The sequence below is a fragment of the Balaenoptera acutorostrata genome, chromosome 14, assembly GCF_949987535.1.
Source record: "Balaenoptera acutorostrata chromosome 14, mBalAcu1.1, whole genome shotgun sequence".
Classification (NCBI taxonomy): Eukaryota; Metazoa; Chordata; class Mammalia; order Artiodactyla; family Balaenopteridae; genus Balaenoptera; species Balaenoptera acutorostrata.
Genome location: NC_080077.1, coordinates 62,958,449 through 62,981,881, shown reverse-complemented (window position 1 = coordinate 62,981,881; position 23,433 = coordinate 62,958,449). Strand labels below are relative to the sequence as shown.

Below are 23,433 nucleotides of genomic sequence, written 5' to 3'. Positions count from 1 at the left end.
CACTTGCAAAAGATGAGCAAAAGAATTGAACAAGAACCTCACAAAGGAAGATAACCAAATAGCCACACACACCAAAAAAAAATAAATTTTTTTAATAAAAATAAAGGTGCTGTCCCTCATTACTCACCAGGAAAATGCAAACAAAAACCACAGTAAGACACAAATCCAACAGAATGGCTAAAATTAAAAATGGAAAATCAGCAAGTGTTGGTCAGGATGCGGTACAAATGACACTTTCATACACTACTGCTGGGAGTGGAAATTGTAACTGGCTATGGAAAACAGTTTGCCAGTTACGGTAAATTTGTAGTTATGCCAGCTCTATAACCCAGGAAACCCACTCTTGAGTATACACTGAATAGAAATGCTCACTCTCGTGCACCAAAAACCAAGTACAAGTATTTTGCTAGCACTATTAAAAATAGCCAAAACTAGCCACTATTTTGCACTATTAAAAATAGCCAAAAATAGAACAGTAAAAATATCTATAATAGTAGAATTGATAAATAAATGTGATATATTCATAAAACGAAATACTACACAGACATGAAACGGAACAAACCACTGTAACACACCACGTGGATGAATCCCATAAATACAATACTGAGCAAAAGACACAGACATAAAAATGTATATACAATATTATTCCATTTATATAAAATTCAAAAACAGGCAAAATTAATTTATGGTGTTAGTAATTACTGATTAACTTTGGGGAAGAGTAGGAGTAAAGACTGGGAAGGGGCTTCTGGAGGTTCTGGGGGGTTCCTGGGATGCTGGTAACATTCTTGATCTGTGTGGTAGTTATAACACCCATATTCATTTTTTCAAATTTAACTGAGCTTTGCCCTTAGGATTTGTACAACTTCCTGTTGTATGTAATACTTCAAAAAAAAACTTTACTGAAAATATAGAGTCATCCCTTGGTATCTGTGGGGGATTGGTTCCCATACCACCCACATGGATACCAAAATCTGAGAATGCTCAAGTCCTTTATATAAAATGGCATAGTATTTGCATATAAGAGATACATATCCTCCCATATGCTTTAAATCACCTCTAGATTATTTATAATACCTAACACTACGTAAATGCTATATATAAATAGTTGCTAGTGCATGGCAAATTCAAGTTTTGCTTTTTGGAACTTGCTGTAATTTTTTTTCAAATATTTTCAATCTGCAGATGGTTGACTCCGTGGATGCAGAACCCACGGATACGAAAGGCTGACTGTACTACAAGTTTCTAGAACTTTTACTTCTCGGATCCATCCTTTAGAAATATTTTTAAATGTCCTTTAAGATATGTATCTTCCAGACCTTGGGTTAGCCAAAGAATTCATACACATGACACAGTCCATAAAAGAAAAAATTAACAACCTGGACTTCATCAAAATTCAAATTTTTGCACTTTAGATGACATATTTAAGAAAATTAAAAGCCAGGCAATAGACTCAAAGTACTTGCAAAACAGATATCAAATATAAGACCTGTACCCAGAATTTGCACAGAACACTTATAACTTTATAACATTCAAATCAAATCGAAAAATGGACAAAAGATATGAATAGACATTACCACAAAGAAGATATACAAATGCTTAATAAGCACATGAAAAGTTGTTCAACATCATTGCCATTAGGAAAATGCATATTAAAATCACAATAAGATATTTCACACCCACTGGAATGGCTATAATAAATAAGACAGATAATAACAAATGTTGGTGAGGATATAGAGAAATAGGAACCCTCATATATTGCTGGTGGGAATATAAAATGGTAGAACCACCCTGGAAAACAGTTTGGCAGTTTCTCAAATAGTGAAAAATAAGTCTCCTACAGAGTTTGGCAATTCCACTTTTAGGTACTGACCCAAGAGAAACAAAAATGTATGTCCACACAAAGACTTGCACATGAATGTTCATAGCATCATTATTCTTTATAGGACAAAGCTGGAAACAACCTAAATGTCCCTCAACTGGTGAATGGATAGAAAAAAATTATTACAGGCATACCTCGGAGATATCATGGGTTTGGTTTCAGACCACCACAATAAATTTTAGCGAGTATCACAGTAAAGAGAGTCACACAAACATTTTCGTTTCCCAGTGCGTACAAAACTTATGTTTACACTACACTGTAGTCTATTAAGTGAGCAAGAGCATTATGTCTAAAGAACAATGTGCATACATTAACTAAAAAATACTTTATTGCTAAAAAATACTAACCATCATCTGACAATTCAGGGTTGCCACAAAACTTCAATTTGTAAAAAACGGTAAAAAAGAAATATTTGCGAAGCTCAATAGAGTGAAGTGCAATAAAACAAGGTGTGCCTGTATATCCTTACAATGAAATACTGTTCAGCAATAAAAAGTAATAATCTACTGATCCATGCTACATAATGGATGAACCTCAAACTATTATGGTAGACAAAAGAAATCAGTCATAAGAAACCACGTATTATGTAATTCCACTTGAATGAAATGTTCAGAAAACGCAGTCAAAGAGACAGAAAGTAGATCAATGACTGCCTAGGACTAGGGATGAGATGAAGAATTAACTATAAATGGGCATAAGTGATCTTACTGGAGGGGGCGGGGGAGAAAATGTTCTAAAACTGATATGGTGATAGCTGCACCACTTGGTAAAATTACACCAGTAAACTATACGCTTGAAATGGCTGAATTTTATGATATGTTAAATACATCTCTTAATAAAGCTCATAAAAGATTCATGTACATAGTAAGAAAATGGAACTAATCTAAAGGTTCACATTAAGGAAACAGATTGAGTTAATTATGTGATTTATATAATAGAATGCTATGCAGCCATTAAAGCTGTATTTGAACAGTATTTAATAAAGACACAGGACGGGAGGTGCTGTGGGCAGCCAGGACGCCTGGCTTGGCCATAACCCGGTCTGGGGCCGGGTGGGACCGCGAGGGCCCATGGCCGAGCCGGCTCCAATACCTCTGACTTTTGAGGATGTGGCCGTCTATTTCTCCGAGCAAGAATGGCGGAATCTAAAGGCATGGCAGAAGGAGCTTTACAAGCAAGTAATGAGAACCAACTATGAGATTCTTGTTTCTCTAGGGGACACAGGTTCGAGCCCTGGTCCGGGAAGATCCCACATGCCGTGAAACAACCAAGCCCGTGCGCCTACTGAGCCTGCGCTCTAGAGCCTACGAGCCACAACTACTGAGCCTGTGTGTCACAACTACTGAAGGCCACGCACCAACAGCCCGTGCTCCACAACAAGAGAAGCCACCGCAGTGAGAAACCATTGCACCACAGTGAAGAGTAGCCCCTGCTCGAGACAACTAGAGAAAGCCCATGCGCAGCAATGAAGACCCAACAAAAGATCAAATGGATGTGAAGTAGTGTATCAATGTGGGTTTGGTTTGCATTTCCTTAATGGCTAATCATGTTAAGCATCTTTTCATTTGTGTATCTTCTTTGGAGAAATGTCTATTCAAATACTTTGCCCATTTTTAAAGTGGGCTATTTGTCTTTTTATTGTTGGGTTATAAGAGTTTTCTATTTGTTCTGAATACTGAACCCTTAACAGATATATGATTTGCAGATATTTCCTCCACTTCTTGGGTTGTCTGTTCCCTTTTTGATGGCATCCTTTGAAGCACAAAAGTTTTAAGTTTTGATGAATTCCAGTTTATTTTTTCTTTTGTTGCTTGGGGTTTTGGTGGCATATCTAAGAAGCCATTGCCTAATCCAGAGTCACAAAGATCCACTCCTATGTTTTCTTCTAAGAGTTTTATAGTTTTAGTGTGTATATTTAGGTCTTTGATCCTTTTTTTCCCTTCTTTGATCCATTTTGAGTTAATTTTTTTACACTGTGTGATATAGGGATCCAGCCTCTTCTGCACATGGATATCCAGTTGTCCCTACACCATATGTTGAAAAGACTATTCTTTCTCCCACTGAATTATCTTGGCACTCTTTTGGAAAGCCAATTAACCATAAATGTCAGAGTTTATTTCTGGATTCTTGATTCTGCTTCATGGATCTATATGTCTAGCCTTATGCCAGTACCACACTGTTTTAATTACCATTGCTTTAGGATCAGTTTGTCAATTTCTGCCAAAAAAAAAAAAAAAGGCAGATGGGGTTTGGGAAATATTGTCATCTTAACAGTACTAAGTCTTCCAGTTCATGAACATGGGATATCATTTCATTTATTTAGTACTTTTTTTTAGGACTTTTAAAATTACTTTCAACAACACTTTATGAATTTTATTGTGCAAGTCTTATGTTTTATTAAATTTATTCCTAAGTATTTCACTCTTTTTGATGTTCTTATAAATAGACTTGTTTTCTTAATTTTTTTTTTGAAAAATAGTTTTATTTTAAAAGATGCTGAGAGTTTGACCCAGATGAAGACTGAGAATAGGTATATGGATTTGTTTTTTTAACTAATTTTTGTTGGAGTGTGGTTTGTTTGCAATGTTGTGTTAGTTTCTGCCGTACCACAAGGTGAATCAGTTATACAAATACATATATCCTCTCTTTTTTAGATTTCCTTTCCATTTAGGTCACCACAGAGCATTGAGTAGAGTTCCCTGTGTTATGCAGTAGGTTCTCATTAGTTATCTATTTTATATATAGTAGTGTATATATGTCAATCCCAATCTCCCAATTCATCTCACCCCCCTTCCCTCTTGGTAACCATACATTTGTTCTCTACATCTGTGTCTCTGTTTCTGCTTTGCAAATAAGTTCATCTGTACCATTTTTCTAGATTCCACATATAAGCGATATTATATGATATTTGTTTGAGGTGTATGGATTTAAATAAAAGATAGTGATTCCTTTAAAAAATAAATAAATAAAGACACAAGAAAATATTATGTGAGCATGTTGAGTGAAGAAAACAGACTACAAAGCCGTATATAAAGCATGCTCTTGATACGTTTTTTCAAGTTCTTAAAAAGAATTGGAAGGAAACACATCAAGATATTAACAGATGTTTCTGACCAGTAGGATTATCGGTGACATATTCTTTCTTACTTTTCTGTATTTTCCAAATCTTGTAAAATGAGTAGTTTTCTTATATTTAAGAAAGACTTCTTCTTGAATAATATTTTCATATATTATAAACATTAACATTTCTTTTTAATAAGACACATTCCTTAAAAAAAAAAAAACTCTACTCCTTAGGAGACAGTAAGAAAGCAAAATAAGCATTCTCCTGCCTATCTCAACATGCCTATTGCCCATGGGTAGAACAGAAGACAGTGTTTAAAAATTTGGAAAATGGTGACAAGAAGAGTTACTCAAATGTCCCTTATCCTTTAGGAACCCTTCTACATGGTTGGTGGGAATGTAAATTGGTGCAGCCACTACAGAAAACAGTATGGAGGCTCCTCAAAAAACTAAAAATAGAGTTGCCATATGATCCAGCAATCCCACTCCTGGGCAAATATCCAGACAAAACTATAATTCAAAAAGATACATGCACCCTTATGTTCATAGCACTATTCACAGTAGTCAAGACATGGAAACAACCTAAATGTCCATCAACAGATGAATGGATAAAGAAGATGTAGTACATATACACAATGAAATACTACTCAGCCATTAAAAAGAATGAAATAATGCCATTTGCAGCAACATGGACCCAGAGATTATCATGCTGAGTGAAGTAAGTCAGAGAAAGACAAATACATATGATATCACTATATGTGGAATCTAAAATATGACTCAAATGAACTTATCTACGGAACAGAAACAGACACACAGACATAGAGAACAGACTTGTGGTTGCCAAGGGGGAGCGGGGTGGGGGAGGGATGGATTGGGAGTTTGGGATTAGCAGATGCAAACTATTATATATAGGATGCATAAACAACAAGGTCCTACTGTATAGCACAGGAAACTATATTCAACATCCCGTGATAAACCATAACGGAAAAGAATATGAAAAAGAATGTATATATGTGCATAGCTGAATCACTTTGCTGTACAGCAGAAATTAACAAAACATTTTAAATCCACTATACTTCAATAAAATAAATTTTTAGAAATGTCCCTTATCCTTTAGGCAAGTCTTACTATTACTATGCAAGAAATGTACTCTCATCAGTAAAGGGCATAAGAAACTTATGAGTAGAAGAGAATTTTGTTATCCCACACAGCACAAAATTTATATATGGTAATTTATCTAGTCACTACTTGTAAATTACCCCATATTTCTTCCAATTATTTACCTAGTAATTTAAAAAAACAGTACCTACCTTTTCACATTATTCTCTAGATCACCTTTCTGGTTTCCACAAACATCTCTTGGGAATCAATGCAATTTTAAAAAGAAAAAAAAAGTGCTAATTTTTGTTTGCTTTCATGCTATTCTGCAAAAGTTTTATTTTTTTAATGCAGCTGAATTTCTGGGTACAGCTCGGCTTGCCATTCCACTTTTTTTTTTTTTTTTTAATATTTATTTATTTATTTATTTATTTATTTATGGCTGTGTTGGGTCTTCGTTTCTGTGTGAGGGCTTTCTCTAGCTGTGGCAAGCGGGGGCCACTCTTCATCGCGGTGCGCGGGCCTCTCACCATCGCGGCCTCTCTTGTTGCGGAGCACAGGCTCCAGATGCGCAGGCTCAGTAATTGTTGCCATTCCACTTTTTAAAACTGTTTCCTTAAGCAACTCTGTAACGCATCTGACCCCATACACCTATCTATGTGAAGATAAGACATCTAATTTTTCTTTAATAGTCACACAGTACAAAGTGAAAATTTCCAAGGCCTTAAGTTTATCTTATCAAAACTAAATGTTTCCAGGACTTCGCTGACAGTCCAGTGGTTAAGACTCCAAGCTTCCAGTGCAGGGGGTGTGGGTTCGATCCCTAGTCGGGGAACTAGGATCTCACATGCTGTGTGGCGTGGCCAAAAAATAAAAAACAAAAATAAAAATAAATGTTTCCACCATCACACATATTTCTTCTAAAAATGCTGCTACTCTCTTCTCCACTGCCTCTTTTTTTTGTTGTTTTTTTTGGGTTTTTAAAATTTTATTTATTTTATTTTCAGCTGCATTGGGTCTTTGTTACTGTGCACAGGCTTTCTCTAGTTGTGGCGAGCGGGGGTTACTCTTCGTTGTGTGTGCAGGCTTCTCATTGCAGTGGCTTCTCTTGTTGTAGAGAACGGGCTCTAGGCACGCGGGCTTCAGTAGTTGTGGCATGCGGACTCAGTAGTTGTGGCTCGCGGGCTCTACAGCGCAGGCTCAGTAGTTGTGGCGCATGGGCTTAGTTGCTCCGCAGCATGTGGGATCTTCCTGAACCAGGGCTCAAACCCATGTCCCCTGCATGGGCAGGAGGATTCTACTACTGTGCCACCAGGGAAGCCCCTCCACTGCCTCTTAACAACAAATGATTTTGGCATATCCTTTGGAGGGAATCAAAACTCAATCAGGGTGAAAATAAGCTTTTTATTGAGCACTTCCATGCCCTTCCTCCAGATGCCCACTGTGTCCACCTCCGCAGGGGTCAGAGTACCTGGTTACCATTTACTTACTAAGTGTCATTGGGCAGGTTACTTAATCTCTCGTGTCCTCAGGTTCTTCCTCAGAAAAATGGAGATGACCATGGTGCACCTTAGTTCCTGAAGCTACGGTGGGGCCGTGTTAAATGGGCAGCACATGTAAGGTACTGGCACACAGTCAGTGCCCAGTACTTACGAGCTAGCAGTTCTACTCAAAAAAGAAAACCAGGGCTTCCCTGGTGGCGCAGTGGTTGAGAATCTGCCTGCCAATGCAGGGGACACGGGTTCGAGCCCTGGTCTGGGAAGATCCCACATGCCGCAGAGCGACCAGGCCCGTGAGCCACAATTACTGAGCCTGCGCATCTGGAGCCTGTGCTCCGCAACAAGAGAGGCCGCGATAGTGAGAGGCCCGCGCACTGCGATGAAGAGTGGCCCCCACTTGCCACAACTAGAGAAAGCCCTCGCACAGAAATGAAGACCCAACACAGCCATAAATAAATAAACAAATAAATAAATAAAATTTAAAAAAAAAAAAAAAAAAAAAGAAAACCAGCGTTCTACCCGCCACCCTTGGAAATGACTATTTTCCACATCTCACCCAACTGAATTTAAACCTGTTTTTCACCTCAAGATTCTGCACTGTGATTTTGACATGATACCATTGTTTCTCTTCCTCTGACCTTCTCCACTCCAGCTTCCACCCCATTTATTTCAGAAAAGTGACCCTCAATAGTCTCTTTTCAGAACAAAAGAGATGCAGCTTCTTTTGTTGTGTCATTGCTTCAAACCTGGTGGAAGTCTGTATATTCCTTCCTATACCTAGAAACAGTCCACTACAACCATGCCCAGTTTATTCCTCTAATTCCAGGTGCAAAACTGTAGTATAGCTTCCTTGTTTTTCAGAACACTTGTAGGTGCTGACTGTGACTGCCCCTGACAGCTGCAACCAAGTCAATTAAACAAAAATGTTTAGGGCATTGACCATGTGCTAGGTAGTGTGCTAGTTGTTGGAGATTCATGGACATCCTATCCAAAACAAATGGGGGACATACGTGCTACACCATGGTCTCCTCTCTCTTCCTACATATCTGGGCAATGATACTGTCTGAGACGATTCAAGCATCATCTCTTGGTATAAGACAGTGTGTAAGATTCCCTACCCCTAACACCTTACTACCCCGCCCCACCCGCATCAACCAGACACATCTTCTCTGATGGTAGAATAGAAATGTTACGGAATGTGGAATTGGAAGACCTTAATGACATCACCAGATACTTCAAATAACCTCTTGAGTGTATATTTGAATATACAATAGTCAAATATATATATATATATATATGTATGTGTGTATATATATATATATATATATATATATACACCTTAATTTTATATATATCTTTAAAAAGATGCTAACATCCTTGGTCCCTTGGCTCTGTAAATATAATTCATTACCATAGCAAATTCCAATAATCAACATAAGGGAAAATATGTAATTATTAAACATTTTCATAAGTGGGAAGCTAAAAAATAGTGCAAGTGAAACAGCTTAGAATGAAACATCATTCTGCTCTTGGTGTGCAATTTCAAAACAGGATTGCTGAAGAGCAGCATTGAATCATCCTCAGAAATAATAGCAATTCTGTTTTGACCTTGATTCACTGCCATGATCAAAGTAATATGTTTAACTTGGGAAGATTCTGAAAAATCTAAAGGTCATACTTAAAATTCTTGGAGTTCAAAAATCTAAGAAGTAATACTTTAGTTTTAATATTCAAAGTGGTCACCAAATAAAGACAAAGGAAATGTCAACAGAATCATCATATGCCAACTAAAATTACCTCACTTGCATATCTTGATATTCACCTGATACTCAGTCTTTCACCATGCTATTCATGTTCTAAATCTTTGATATATACTTTTCAACTTAACTTATACACTTATTTAAACTCATTCTCTTCCTTTAACAAATAGTTATTAAGCACCTGCTCTATGCCAGCTTCTGACTAAGCATGGCATACAATGAAAAAACAGGTATATCTCCTGATCTTATGTAACTCTGAAGTCTAGTGGGGATACTCACTGTGATGGTTAATTTTACATGTCAACTTCACTGGGACACAGGGTGCCTGGATTAAACATTATTTATGGGTGTGTCTGTGCTGCTGTTTCTGGATGAGATTAGCATTTGAATTAGTAGACTGAGGAAAGCAGACTGCCATCCCCAAAGTGAGTTGATATCACCCAATCCATTGAAAGCCTGAATAAATCAAAAAGGTCAAGAAGGGGGAATTCGAAGTCTGCCTGTTTGAGCTGGGACTTCAATCATCTACCTTCAACTGGTACTTATACCAACAGCCCTCCAGTTCCCACCAACACCATCAGCTTTCTTGGGTTGCCAGCTTGCAGGTGGCCAACTGTGGGACTTCTCAGCCTCCATCATCACATGAGCTAATTCTTTATAATAAATCATATATATCTCCTATCGGTTCTATTTCTCTGGAGAACCCTGACTCACATCAAACAGACATAGAAACACAAAGTAACTACTGCATTACACCTTGTTGCCTGTGCTGTGAAGAAAAACAAAGGATGCCCCAAGAGTAGAAAACAGAGAAAATATAATTCGTCATTTATTTGTCCATATTTTCTTACAACATTCTCTAAATGTCATGCTCTATGATAGTATATTATCCACTAAGATAAATGCAAAAGTACTAGGCTAAAGACTAGCATAGGCATACCTTGTTTTATTGTGCTTTGCTTCACTGTGCTTCTCAGATCTTACACTTTTTACATATTGAAGATTTGTGGCAACTCCGCATCTAGCAAGTCTATTGGCACCATTTTTCCAACAGTATTTGCTCACTTCATGTCTCTGTGTCACATTTTGGTAATTTTCACAATATTTCAAACTTTTTTATTATTGTATTTTATATAATTATATTATATATTTTATTATATATGTTATATTTGTTATGGTGATCTATGATCAGTGATCTTTGATGCTACTACTATGACTCGCTGAAGGCTCAGATGATGGTTAGCATTTTTTAGCAAAAAGTATTTTTTAATTAAGTTATGCACATTGTTTTTTTAGACTGTTATGCACACTTAATAGACTACAGTATAGTGTAAACTTTTATATGCACTGGGAAACCAAAAATTCTGTGACTCAATTTATTGTAATATTCACTTAATTGCAGCGGTCTAGAACCAAACCTGCAATATCTCTGAGGCATGCCTATATATTTTGATTTTGAAGTTATAGTTTATTTTGTATTCTGTTTTATTTATTTTTTGATGGGAGAAGGGTGAGAGAAAGTAGGCCATAGGGAATAAGAGGTAAAATAAAATAAATAAATGAAGACTAAAAGCAGGAAGTTTTCACTGCAAGAATAAATAAAGTTTTACTAAAGGCATGTGGCCCTAAAAAAGTCTTCTAAAACCAAATTGTTGACAAATAATTTTAAATTCAAAAAACTGTTTCTTGAAACCTCACTAGCTGAAGGACTCTCTACTAAATCCTGCCATAAAACAAAGTTCATGAATAAAAATAATTATTTCCTTTAACACAACCTTATTTCCATTTCTATTATTTCCAAATTTTAATATTCAATTAAGTTTGCTGTGTAGCCAACAATGGGGAAGGATTGCTCTAAGTAAAAAGGGTTACATAATTGTCATTCTAAATTCAAAGTACTGCATATCACCTCCTAACACCTACCATGTTCCCTCCCCACCAAAAATCATGCCTTAGCAAAGAAAATTTTTAAAGAAAATCTGGAATATTCATTTTGAACCTTTAGAAATGAAAAAAATAATAAAGTTGATAAAATGGCTGTATTCTGAATGCCAAAGAACAATTCATCATGCACCACAAAACCACAGAGGAGAAGGAATTTGGGGTGAGGCTGTGATGTTTGTTTGTTGCTGGGTTCCCCACTGGTAGTGCCCCAATGATGCTGCCATTCAGTAAGATGCCTGCTGCTAGTCTCTGGTTCTCTGCTCAAAAATCAAAGTGTCAGTAAGACTTTGCAAGTTCACGAAGTGCTGATTCAACTGACATATGGGAGGTAAGACCAAGGAACTATAGGGAATTCACTCACCCAATGTCAACTGTACACATAATAGTCGGAATTTCAATTCTTAGCTTTCCTCTTACACAAAAAAGGGGGAAAGAACACTATATACTGCTGTATACTCATCACTGTTTATACTTATGTGGAGTTCTTCCAGTTTTGTTATACTTCATTCATGCTTGGTTCTCATTTGATTTCTGCTAGCAGATGCAACCTATGAAAGTGATACCAGAAAGAGGTGCATGAGTGTGCATACATGTGGGAGGACTCAATATAGATTCTATAACGGCAAGAACCATTGCACTGGAATGGCCCAAATACAGAGTTTGTCTAATGGCTGATGAAACAAACATGAAAATTCTTCTTATATGTGGAATATTTATTATGCTGGAATTGAACAGAATAAGCATTTAACGTAGATTCTGGGAGGGACAGCATTCAGTAAAATGATCACTCCAAGTCTCAAGTTTATATTAGACAAATAGAAAATTCCCTTTGTACAAGGGCCGCAAACTAAATGGATGCTATGTTATGTAATGAGGTTTTTCATAGGAGTCTTCCCTGCCTATCCACTAAAAAAAAAAATTATCTGAAGGATCTTTTCCTGAAACTTTATTCCAACCTAGAATCTAGATATGAGCAAAGACCTTACCAGAATAAAATTCTATGATGTGAGCCTCGGAGATCATTTCTATTCTGGTGATTCCTTATGCAAGATGAGAAAAATTAGTAGGACAAAAAGATTTTAAAACTCAGAATGCAAAAGAAAAATTATTTCATAAAAAGAGCACAGAAAATATTAAAAGCTTAGCTTTATGACTTGATGAATGAAATAATTACCCAAAGGTAATCAAGTTAATTACTTCAGTCTGTTTTTGTATTTGACTTCATTTTACCACTGTATCTAAGTTTTTATAGCTAATCCATAGTAACTGAGTACTAAGAAATATAAATGCTGAGGTTCTCAAACTCTTTGCATTTTAACTGATCATTACAACCGAGGCTGCATCCACATATCTATACTACATAGGGTTAAAGGAAAAATATTGAGTATAACAAAGAGAAAAACTAAACATTTCTTAAATGTTTACCAAGATGTAACCATTTGAAATAAACATGGAATAATTACTCCTTTTCAAAAGTGAACTACCCAGAAGAATCCTGCAGTCTGCCATCTTTAACTTGCTTTGGAGATTATAGATAAGGGCAATACAGACCAAATGTGGCTTTTTAACTTTCCCTACTGCCATTTAAAGGCAAAACCCAGTAATCTGAAACAATAGAAATATAAATGTAACTGGCAGTGTCTTTCAAGCTTGCAAATATAACCAGATGTAACCGAATAATTTAAAATAAGATGCCTACACTAACTTCCTAAAGAACAAAATATAAAACGAAATATTAAATGACTGTAAATAAGATGAAGTTTAGGCCTTAGGAAAGTACTGATACCAATATACTATACAGAAATTCAAACTGTATCAGTAGAGGAAAATGATAAATTATAAAATTGGAGTTAAAAGAGAAAAAGAAAAGTAAGCATTTTTCAATCTTAGCTTGACACATTACTGTCTGCTTTTTTAGAAGACCCCAACAGCAACCAGGACCTCAAAGGGCTAATTTGCTATGTGAAAAGTGAACAAGAAATAAACTCCTTCATGCCAAAAGAGACAGCAAAGAAAACTGCGAGTCTTGAATCTAGTGCTAGACAGATGAGGGAAAATAATCTCCCCAAGGAATTCGTATCCACAAACTAGCCCTGAGATTAAAAAAACAAACAAACAAACCCTCAAGCAGAAATCTCATTTAAATGTACCTGAGCCAATAGTGTCCAAGCTAGTAGTAGAATCAAAATATATTTCCCCTCTGGAGGAACTCACCTTCAACCTAGGCCTGAAAAAATTACCACCAATAAAGTTCTAGGGAAAGTGAGCAGCTCATAGTCAAAAATAACAAAACCTTAAAATGATAAAGGCAACAGGAGCAATCAAGAGCAGCCACCTTCTCACTGTGTCCTCACTTGGCCTCTCCTCTGTGCATAGGTAAAAGGAAGAAAGATATCTCCGGTGTCTCTTCCTCTTCTTATATGGACACCAGTCTCATTAGATTAGGGCCTCACCCATATGACCTCATTTAACCTTAATTACATCCTTATAAACTTCAACTCCAAATACAATCACATTAGGGGGTAGGGCTTCAACATATGAATCTGGAGGAACACAATTCAGTCTATGGCAGAAGGCAAAGATACTGATTAAACTAGATTAAGATGAGTATGCATAGTAAAACTGTCTGGGTATCCACTAAAAGAATAGATATGGAGCTTATAGCCAGTGCCCTAACCCTCAAAATAAAAAGAATAGTAAAAGGGGGTGGGAGAGAACCAACCTATTCAAAACAAGGCAACAAAGGAAAGCAGAAAGAGATAGAGCAGAACAGAAAATCCATCATAATGTGATAATAAACCCAAATATGTCAGTCTTCATTCTACACATAAAAAGACTAAACTCTCCAGTTAAAAGCAAAGATCTAGCTATATGCTATTTACAAAAGACATCTAAAAACATAAGAACATAAATCCAACCTGAAAGTCAAAGAGTAGAGAAAGATATATCAAGCCAATCAAAATCTATAGGGAACCCTAAATTGCTTTATTAATATCAATGAAAAACTTAAGTCAAACAGCACGATTAGAGACTTAGAAGGTCATTACATATGAAAAAAAGGTTTAATTTACCATAAGAATATTTTAAAATCTAATTGTAATGGCACTTAATAACAAATCTCAAAATATTCAAAGCAGAAGGTGAATTATGGAGATAAAATTGATAAAGCCATTGTTACAATTTCTCAGTAACTGAATAATCAAGCAGACAAAATCATTAATAAGGAGTAAGAAGATTTAAACAGCACAATTAAAATTTTCATCTTATGGATACACATTGAACACTGCACCCAGAAACTGGAGAATATACATGGTTTTCAAGCTACACATGGGACATTTATTAAAAAGGGAACATTTGCCCTAGCCCATGAAGATAACCTCAAAGAGCATCAGAAGACTGGTATGATAGAGACCACATACTGGGACCATATTACAAGTAGGTTGGAAATCAGCAACAGCAACAACAAACTATGTTTAGCAATTAGCAAACAACATTCTCAAGATGGATCTTGCATCTATGAATCAAAGAAACCATAGCAAATATTTAGAACTGTATGATAACAAAAGCACTACATAAAAATTCTGATAAGCAACTAATGTGATGATTCAAGGGCAACTCCTTGTCCTCTGATGAGGCAAGTTCACAATTAATGAGCTAAGCACCCAACTTAAGAAATTAGAATAATGGCAGAATAAACCTAAAAACATGGGAGAAAGAAAATAAAAGAGCAAAAAATGAAGGATTTAGGGAAAAAAACATGTAATAGTGATGATCAGCAAAGCCAAAAGTTGGTTCTTTGAAAAGATCTTTTCTTTGAAAAGATATATCTCAAGATTGAAGAAGGAGAGCGACTTCCCTAGTGGTCCAGTGGTTAAGACTCCACGCTTCCACTTCAGGGGGCAAGGGTTTGATCCCTGGTTGGGGAACTAAGATCCCACATGCCCGGTGGCGTGGCCAAAAAATTTTAAAAATTAAAAAAAAAGACTGAAGGAGAGACAGAGAGTGAAAGAGCAATAGACAGAGACAGACAGACAGAAATCAGCAGCATCAGGAGTAAAAAAGAAATGGGACATATCACAGATGTGGCAGTGATTAAACAGATAAAAGGATATCACGGAAAACTTTATACTTATACTTTATGCTTTTGAAAACCTAGTTACAATGACAAATGCCCCTTAAGAGTGAAATGAATAAATTATAGAATTCATACAATAAAACACTAAACAGAAACAAAAACAAATTACAGCTATGAACATTGATTAATTTCAAAAACATAACAGTGAACAAATGAAGCAAACATAAAAGTATATAATACATATATCATAATTCCCTTTATGTAAAGTCCTAAAATAACCAAAACTAAAGAATATGTTGCTTTAGAGATAAAGCAAGGGTTGCCTTTAGGTGGGGAATGGGTAAACTGAGGGATTCTAGGTATATCATACTTTTTAACCTTGGCAGTAGGTGCAAAGGTATTCTATTTTTTCAACTTACAAATATGTTTTATGCACCTTTATATGTACGAGGTACTTCACAACAAATATTCTTTTAAAAATATGTAGTAAAATCAGTTTCAAAAGCATTTTCTAAACCTCTCCATGTAAACAATGAACATCCACACAATCTCATGAAAAAATGTACCCGTTCAATCTTTACATGCCCGTTAAATTCCATGCCAAAATACAAAGATATGATTCCTGTTGTTTGAGATACTAAAGAGGGACATTATACTCATCTAAACAAAAAATTCATTCTGAAGTGCTAGAACAGGAAAACACCAGGTACAAAGGGAACAGAGAAGCTCAGCCTGTCTAGAGAAAGGAGGAAAGGACATGGTCTCCACACAGTGGAGAAGACACTGTCTGAAAAAAGAATAGCTGGCCCAGAAAATGTGTGTGTGTGTGTGTGTGTGTGTGCGCGCGCGCGCTTACTTTCTGTTTCCTTTTTACAGCCAGCACCAAATTCTAAAAATGAAAAATGTACATGAAAATACAAATGCCATTCTGCAGTCATTAGGGTCATGTCTGACAGCTAAAGACTATGTCAGTCATAAAAATGAAGGAGAAAATTTCTCTCTACATTAAACTATCAATCCATAAGTTTTCACACATGTCCTTTTCCTGGTGTTTGCCTGTTTTATACCCCTAGATTTGTTCCCGGGAGTGACTATGTTTGTGTGGTAGCCAGAGGGATACTCCTCTGATTTTAAAACGTAATTTCTGGCTACGATGAAGTTTTGTATTATCGACAGAGAGTGAGAAAGATAGAGATAAATATATAAAATATAGATATAGAGATACAGAGATAAACACACAGAGGACATTAAGAGTCCAGGTGTTGGCAGCAAAGGGCAGAAAATAGAATCTTTAAATCTTAGAGATGACTATACATAAGGAAACAATATTTATTTACTCTACCACACAGCAATTATGTATGTATCAGTAAATGTGGCCAGGAGGTCAGATGGTAATATAGTAAGAAGACCGAAAGTGAAAAAGAGAGAACTCTCAGGGCACACTATCAACTGCTATTCCTGTTTAGGTGGTAACAGCTTTTACAGCTATAACTGGGCACTAATGGATGTCCTGGTGTTGAGGCTGGACCTTATAGATAAGTATCTAAATAACTAAATATTTAACCCTAGATAAATATCTAGGGTTATTTCATTTGGATAAAGCCCTAGTCACTCAGCTCAGGGTTCAAATGCTATCTGACTTGAGTCTTTCATATTACACTGACCAAAAAAAACTGCAGAAGGTAACCAAGGAAAGCTGTGATTAAATCTACAGATTTATATTGGGACTAATAAAATGCCTTGAGGTCAATAAAAAACATCATTGCCTTTTATCCCTACCCCAAAATTCTACTTCCAGGGTTTTACTCAAAGGAAATAACCACAGATATGTACAAAAGCTGAGCTTTAAGATATTTACTGCTATATAGTAGCAATTTAAAAAAAAGAAAACCTGTCTGATATTATGGCATCTCCCCAATGAAATATGATACATCCACAGAACAAAATACTATTTAGTGTTCAAAATATGTTACAGGGCTTCCCTGGTGGCGCAGTGGCTAAGAATCCGCCTGCCAATGCAGGGGACACGGGTTCAAGCCCTGGTCCGGGAAGATCCCACATGCCACAGAGCAACTAAGCCCGTGTGCCACAACTACTGAGACTGCGCTCTAGAGCCCGCGAGCCACAACTACTGAAGCTCGTGTGCCTAGAGCCCGTGCTCCACAACGAGAGAAGCCACCGCAATGAGAAGCCCGTGCACCGCAACGAAGAGTAGCCCCCTCTGGCTGCAACTAGAGAAAGCCCGCGCGCAGCAACGGAGACCCAGTACAGCCAAAAAATAAATAAATAAAATAAATAAATTAAAAACCAAAAAAAACAAACAAAACCCCAAAATATGTTACAGAAGATCACTCTATGATATGGAATGTGGTTCATCTTTGTATGAAAATTTAAAAGAAAAACATATAGTAAAGTATCATTTTTAGAAAATGAAATATTATAGTATTTTTCTATATGTATATAAAAATATATATCAAAATGTTAATAGGCATAACTCTCCTTTTCCTTTTTTTTTTGTTTTTTTGTTTTTTAGCTTGTCTGGATTTTCTAAATTTTCCATGCGTATGAATAAAGAATAAAGATTTGAAACCTCACAATAGCAACTGTACATGAAATATAGGCACAAAAATGAGAAGTGACCAACATCACTGCACCTTTAAGTAGGAGCAAATTCAACCAAGGCCTATTAAAGAAGATGGAGGAATCTTAAATTCAAAACTCATAATGTATCATTAAATAACTCAATAATTCAAAATAAGGGGAACACATTTGAAAAGTACTGCTGGGAACAAGCTCAAAGGCTTAAAGAACAGACTTTCTGCTAGTGCTGAACAGTGTGAAACTTTAGAAGTGCAAGGTTAATCAAAAATGGAGCAGGAAGACACTATACACTTCATATATAGCATGGAGGAAACGGAAAAAATAAGTTACAATGATGAAAAGTGGATTTTATAGAAGTACACACTTAGGCAAACATTTTTCCCTCTGGAAGGCAATAGATGCTATGCCTGGGATTAGCCCCTTTCCATTCCAACTCCCTTTGAATCTGTATCTTCCCAGGACCAACTTACATCAGCAGCGGACACCCTCAGCCAGAAACCGTAACCAACACCTGGCACAAACGTTCACTGATTCTTAGGTAACTTTGAGCTGAAACCCTTATTTTGATTGAAACTTCAAGCATCTTTAAATGCCTGCAAATGTTCTTTCTCTAAAATTACCTATGCATTTGTTTTTGTTTAAAAAAAGACAGGAAGAGATGAAGGCACTTTCCTTTGGAAGGTAAGAGCTACAATAAAGAATCATGTCCCTTCTGCACTCCTTTCCCAAGGCAAATCCTTAGAAACTTTCACATAAAAAAATTTGCCTAAAATATTTTTAAATGCTTTAATGATATAGATTGGGCTTCGTCAATTGATAGAAAAGAAGTTAACCAAGAAACTTTGGTCAAAAACCCCAAAGGTACATAAAGCTTATGACTACAATGACACATAAGGGTTTCAACTTAAAATTATTTAAGACTCAGTTAACATATTTGCTAGGTGATTGGTACAGTGTCTGGTTGGGGATGTTTTTTAATCAAAGTTGGGCCTGGGAGGATTATCACTCAAAGGAAAAACTATTAATAATAGTGTTATTATTAATTTCAAGAGATGACCACTAGATTACCCTACTAACTGCAAATATACACTCTTTTGCCCATGACCTGAAAGCTGTGTTAAAATCCAACATTCTCAACTCTTCATTACATTTTTAATGAATATGAATGAGCTTTCCAGTATATTAAGCTAGTTTCATGCTTGAGTTTTCTGAATCTTCTGACATGCAGAAATGTGAACAAATTACTTTTTCCAATCCTGTCCACATTTACTGGCACAGAGGCTAAAAGGCAGTACATCCTATGTGTCAAACTCAAAGAGTGAAACAGCTTGCTGTCAGCTTCAAAAACCATTTTTTACAAGCATGGCACACTGCCTCAAGCCAACTCAACACTAAAGCATGCCCACACTGCAAATTATTTGGAATGTTCTCCATGTTTTGTGGTTGCAAAAGTACCTATTTGTGGATCATCCAGTTCAAATCAGGGCCACATCTGACCTTACACAGAAAATTCCCAGGAAACTGAAACTACAATTGACCAAGATCCCATCAGTTCTGAAAGTCTGTGATCTCATGTTCATAGTCAAACATTTCAAATGTTATTTTTTTTAAGCTGAAGAGACACAACATAAACTCTGTGAAACATGGTACTGTCTGTTTCAAGTAAACACTAAGAACTCACCCTAAATATACACATCATAGTAGCAAAAAAAAAAAAAAAGGAAAAGGAAAAATTGCCATATGCAATAAAGTAAAGGGCATTTGTAGCAAATATAAACACATTCCTGGTAAATGTCTAGCAAATGAAAAAAAGTCTAAAAAATCATTTCATTTCTAACTTTCATACATATGCTAAAATGCAGCAGCTTCAGCTGTGGAACATGATAAGAAATATTCCAAAGCTTTGCCTATAGTGACTGGAGCACTGTATCATAGGTATTATTTTCCCAAGTATAAATGAGTATCTCTCTCAAATCAAATACTCAAGACATCATTTCACAAATTGGAGTACCAAAACTTACCCAAGGTTTGCCTCACATGCCTTTGATGTCTTCTCTCTAAGACCCAGACCTATGGGGAATGCCCTGAAGGTAATTATTGAAGTGTTAAAAGAAGAAAACACTATATTAACAAGCTAAATTTTACCAGGGATTCTTCTACTGGAGATAAATTACTGAAGCTTAAGAAATGCCTGATTCAATCATCCATTGGTGTGATAATTCAGTCCATTTTAAAAATATGCGGTTAGGATCATTGGCATATGGCTCCCTGGTCCAAGCCTTGTGTGAGAACAAGAACATGCTGGAAAACACAGTATTTTTTTAACTTAACTGATAGTGATGAAATTGCTGAAGAAATGACAAGCCGTAGCAAGAAATGTTTTTAGCTTTTGATCTTTCAGACGTGCTCTTCTTAGTGCAGGAGTATTATTGAGTCCCTGAACAGCTTTCCCTTTTATAGATATACAGAGATACATAGATATATTTATACCCATATCTATGAATAGATATGGATTTTGTGATATATGTTTGTGATATGTATATGTGATATACATATGAATGTATATCTTTAGTTTCAAAAAGGATTATTCACAAAACAATCATCTCAATCAAATAAATCACATACCAAATCTCAAGGTACTCATATTAATCCACACAGTTTTAGGAAATAAGTTACATCCACTTTAGAACCCCAAATTCTTACTGAATGCAGTACTTTCTGGCCTAGAGTCCAGCAAACTTAAGATAAAATAGTAACTGCAGTTAGGGTTTTAAGTATGCGAATTTTTCTAAGCAAATTTTTTTCCAAAAATGCTCAGTTTGCTACAAATTTTCAGAAAATGCTTGAGATGGAGAGTTCTCTTTTTAAAGTTTCAATTCTGGTATATTTGACAACAGAGTGACAAAACCATGCTCAGAGATGAAAACCTATATCCCAAACAAAATGTTATCATATTAATGTTTATTCTGGAATGATTTTCTTTCAAAACTTCCCCACTGCATATAAGTTGTCTCCTACCGTATTCCCCGTCTATTTTGGTAATATATCTTTCCACACACGAATTATATGTAAAGCATATACTTGAGAATTTAAATACTTCATGACACTCTTTTCTTTAAACAAGCCCCCACATTCTATTTTTATTTTTCAAAATAATCTGGATGATATAATCAATTACATCGCTACAATTCTGGCTATGCAACACTTCACAGAATATAGGGACTTGCCATCAGCACCTCTAATTTGTCCCTGACATCAGATGTATACAATGTGAGTGAAGAAGACAGAAACAAGAACAGACAGTTGTGGTAGAGACCTGGGGGTGTGAGAAAATGGGCTTCCTTCACCCACAGGATACATGAGAAAAGAAAACTTAGCCACTTGGGCAATAAATGTACTTATATATTAGGTTTCATCAAATAATTACACCTACTACATACCACATCCAAGAGTAAAACTGTCTGAAGCAATGTCGGATTATGCAAGAAACATCAGGTTTTATTTATGATTCTTAGAAATACTACTCCTAAAATTAACGGGAGCCTTCTTAATCTAAGATATAATGAAAACCAATAAACAAAGAGAAAAATCTTTAAAAAACATGATTGAAATTTTTAAAAAACATGACTGAAATCTCATCTTACCTCACTGAAAAAAAAAAAAAAAAAAAACCCTGCAGCCTACTACAGGGATCTCTGCCTTTCATAAGTGTTAAGACCAAGACTAAATATTTCATGGGGACTAAACGATCACTTGGAATACTTAGGTCAGCCCCGGGGGGTAAATTTCACAAAAATGCATTGTTGGGTTTTGTTGTAGTGGTGGTTGGTTGGTTTGCTTTAGCATCCGAATCCTCCAAGATATTTTTTTTCTTTAAAAAAAAAAAAAAAATGTTTCCCAAAAGGGGCGGAGGAGGGCGGACGAAAATCAGTGCAACGCTGAAAACCGACCAAGGCTGAAACAGCAACAGCGCGGAAAGCTCACCCACAAGTAAAAGGCAACCTCTCAGAACCGGTGGAGCTCGAAGGAGCCCTCGGACTTGGGCAAACGAGGTGAATTTCACCTCTGAAGAGTGAGGAGCCCACAGTGTAAAAGTTCAGGAAGATTCCATCCCCTGCCTCTCACTCCCAGCGCTTAGCATCTCGAGGGGAGAGCCCGGCAGAGAGAAACCCGGCACCGGGGGCCGGCCAGCAGCGGAGCGGTTTCCTCGAAGGCCTCACCGCTCGGGCGGGCAGGGGACGGGGAAGGGGGCGTCGGGAGGCGAGGCGAGGGGGGACCCGGGGACACCGAGTCCCGGCCGGGCCCCACCGTGTGGCGCTGGCTGCCGAAATCCCTCTAGTCCAGCTGCAAAAACCTTCCCGAAAACCCCGAGCTTCTCCGGCACAACTTCGGTCTCACCAGCCTCGTCCCCCGCCACACACTCCGCCCAACCGCACACCCTTCCCACCGCGACGAATCAAAGCGCTCCCCGCGGGCGGCTACCTGTCCCTGGGGCCGGGGACCCCAAGTCTCACCTCATACAAAGGGCTGCGCGCGGGCGCCTGCGGGAGAGCCCGGGGATCATGGCCCCAGCCAGTCCCTCCCGGAACTTTCCTGACATAGCACTTCTCTCCTCTGCTGCAGAAAACGACGCTTCGAGGCAGAGGAGGAGGAGGAGGAGGAGGAAGAGGAGGCGGGGATGGCTGTGGCGATCCAGGCGGCGGCGGCGGCGGCGGCGGCGACGGGAGCTGGAGCAGAAAGTGAGGAGCATCGCGGCCGAGCGCCGCCGCCTCGCGATCTGCCGAGGGGTTCCCGCCCCCAGGGTAACCGAGCTCCCTCTTAAAGGCGCCGCGTTTTAGGACGGGCAGCGAGGGGGGAGGAAGCAAGAAAATAAGGAGGGAACCTGCAGACAAGGAGAGATTTCCAGGGGCCAGAACCCGGGCTGCCCCAGCTCTCCGCCGGGTCAGGTCGCCCCTCCGCCTGGGCCAAAACAGGGCAAGTGCTGGGACCCGGCACCGGCGGGCCGCCCTCGCCGTTGGCTTGCGCCCACGACGGTGTCGGAACTTCGCCCCTTCTCCTAACCGCCCCCATCCCCCTTAGGGGCTTGTCTTCCCGCCTCCACAGAGGCACCGCCCACACCTACGCCCCCGAACCCCGTGTGCGCCGCTGGAGACTGCCCAGTGGAATTGCGTTTTCTCCCGTGTTTCCTGCTTTTTCTTCCTGTCTCCAACACAGTGTTGAGAGTCCCCCGCACCCCCAGGAGTGCAGGAGACCGAAAAAACTAAAGACCAGCTGGGGCCCCTAGACTGACCCCTGATGGTGTCACTGGTGTGTCAGGGGAGACTTGCCAAATGCCCTGCTTTACCATGTGCTCTGTTCTCTTCCAATGGCCAATGGCCAGGTGGCCTCCAACTGGACGTCTTGAACTATTGACTTTCATCAGCAAAGACTGGCTGTAAAGATCACCAAACTGAATTCAGGAAGGCCCTTCAGAAAAGATATCAACCTTAAGATCAAAATGATACTGGGAAA

At 37.9% G+C, this 23,433-nt stretch overlaps 1 protein-coding gene across 2 annotated transcripts in view; it reads right to left on the bottom strand.

The window, feature by feature from the left end:
• The window catches only part of GPR63 (G protein-coupled receptor 63), a 55,735-nt gene extending 33,173 nt beyond the window's left edge, over positions 1-22,562 (bottom strand). Inside the window, exon 1 of one of the 2 annotated variants that reach the window (XM_007169677.2) lies at positions 22,437-22,562. The gene's annotated coding sequence lies outside the window, so the exon portion shown is untranslated. The remainder of the gene's footprint in view (positions 1-22,436) is intronic. The other variant, XM_057528196.1, reaches the window with a different exon arrangement.
• Between the last annotated feature and the right edge of the window lie 871 nt (positions 22,563-23,433).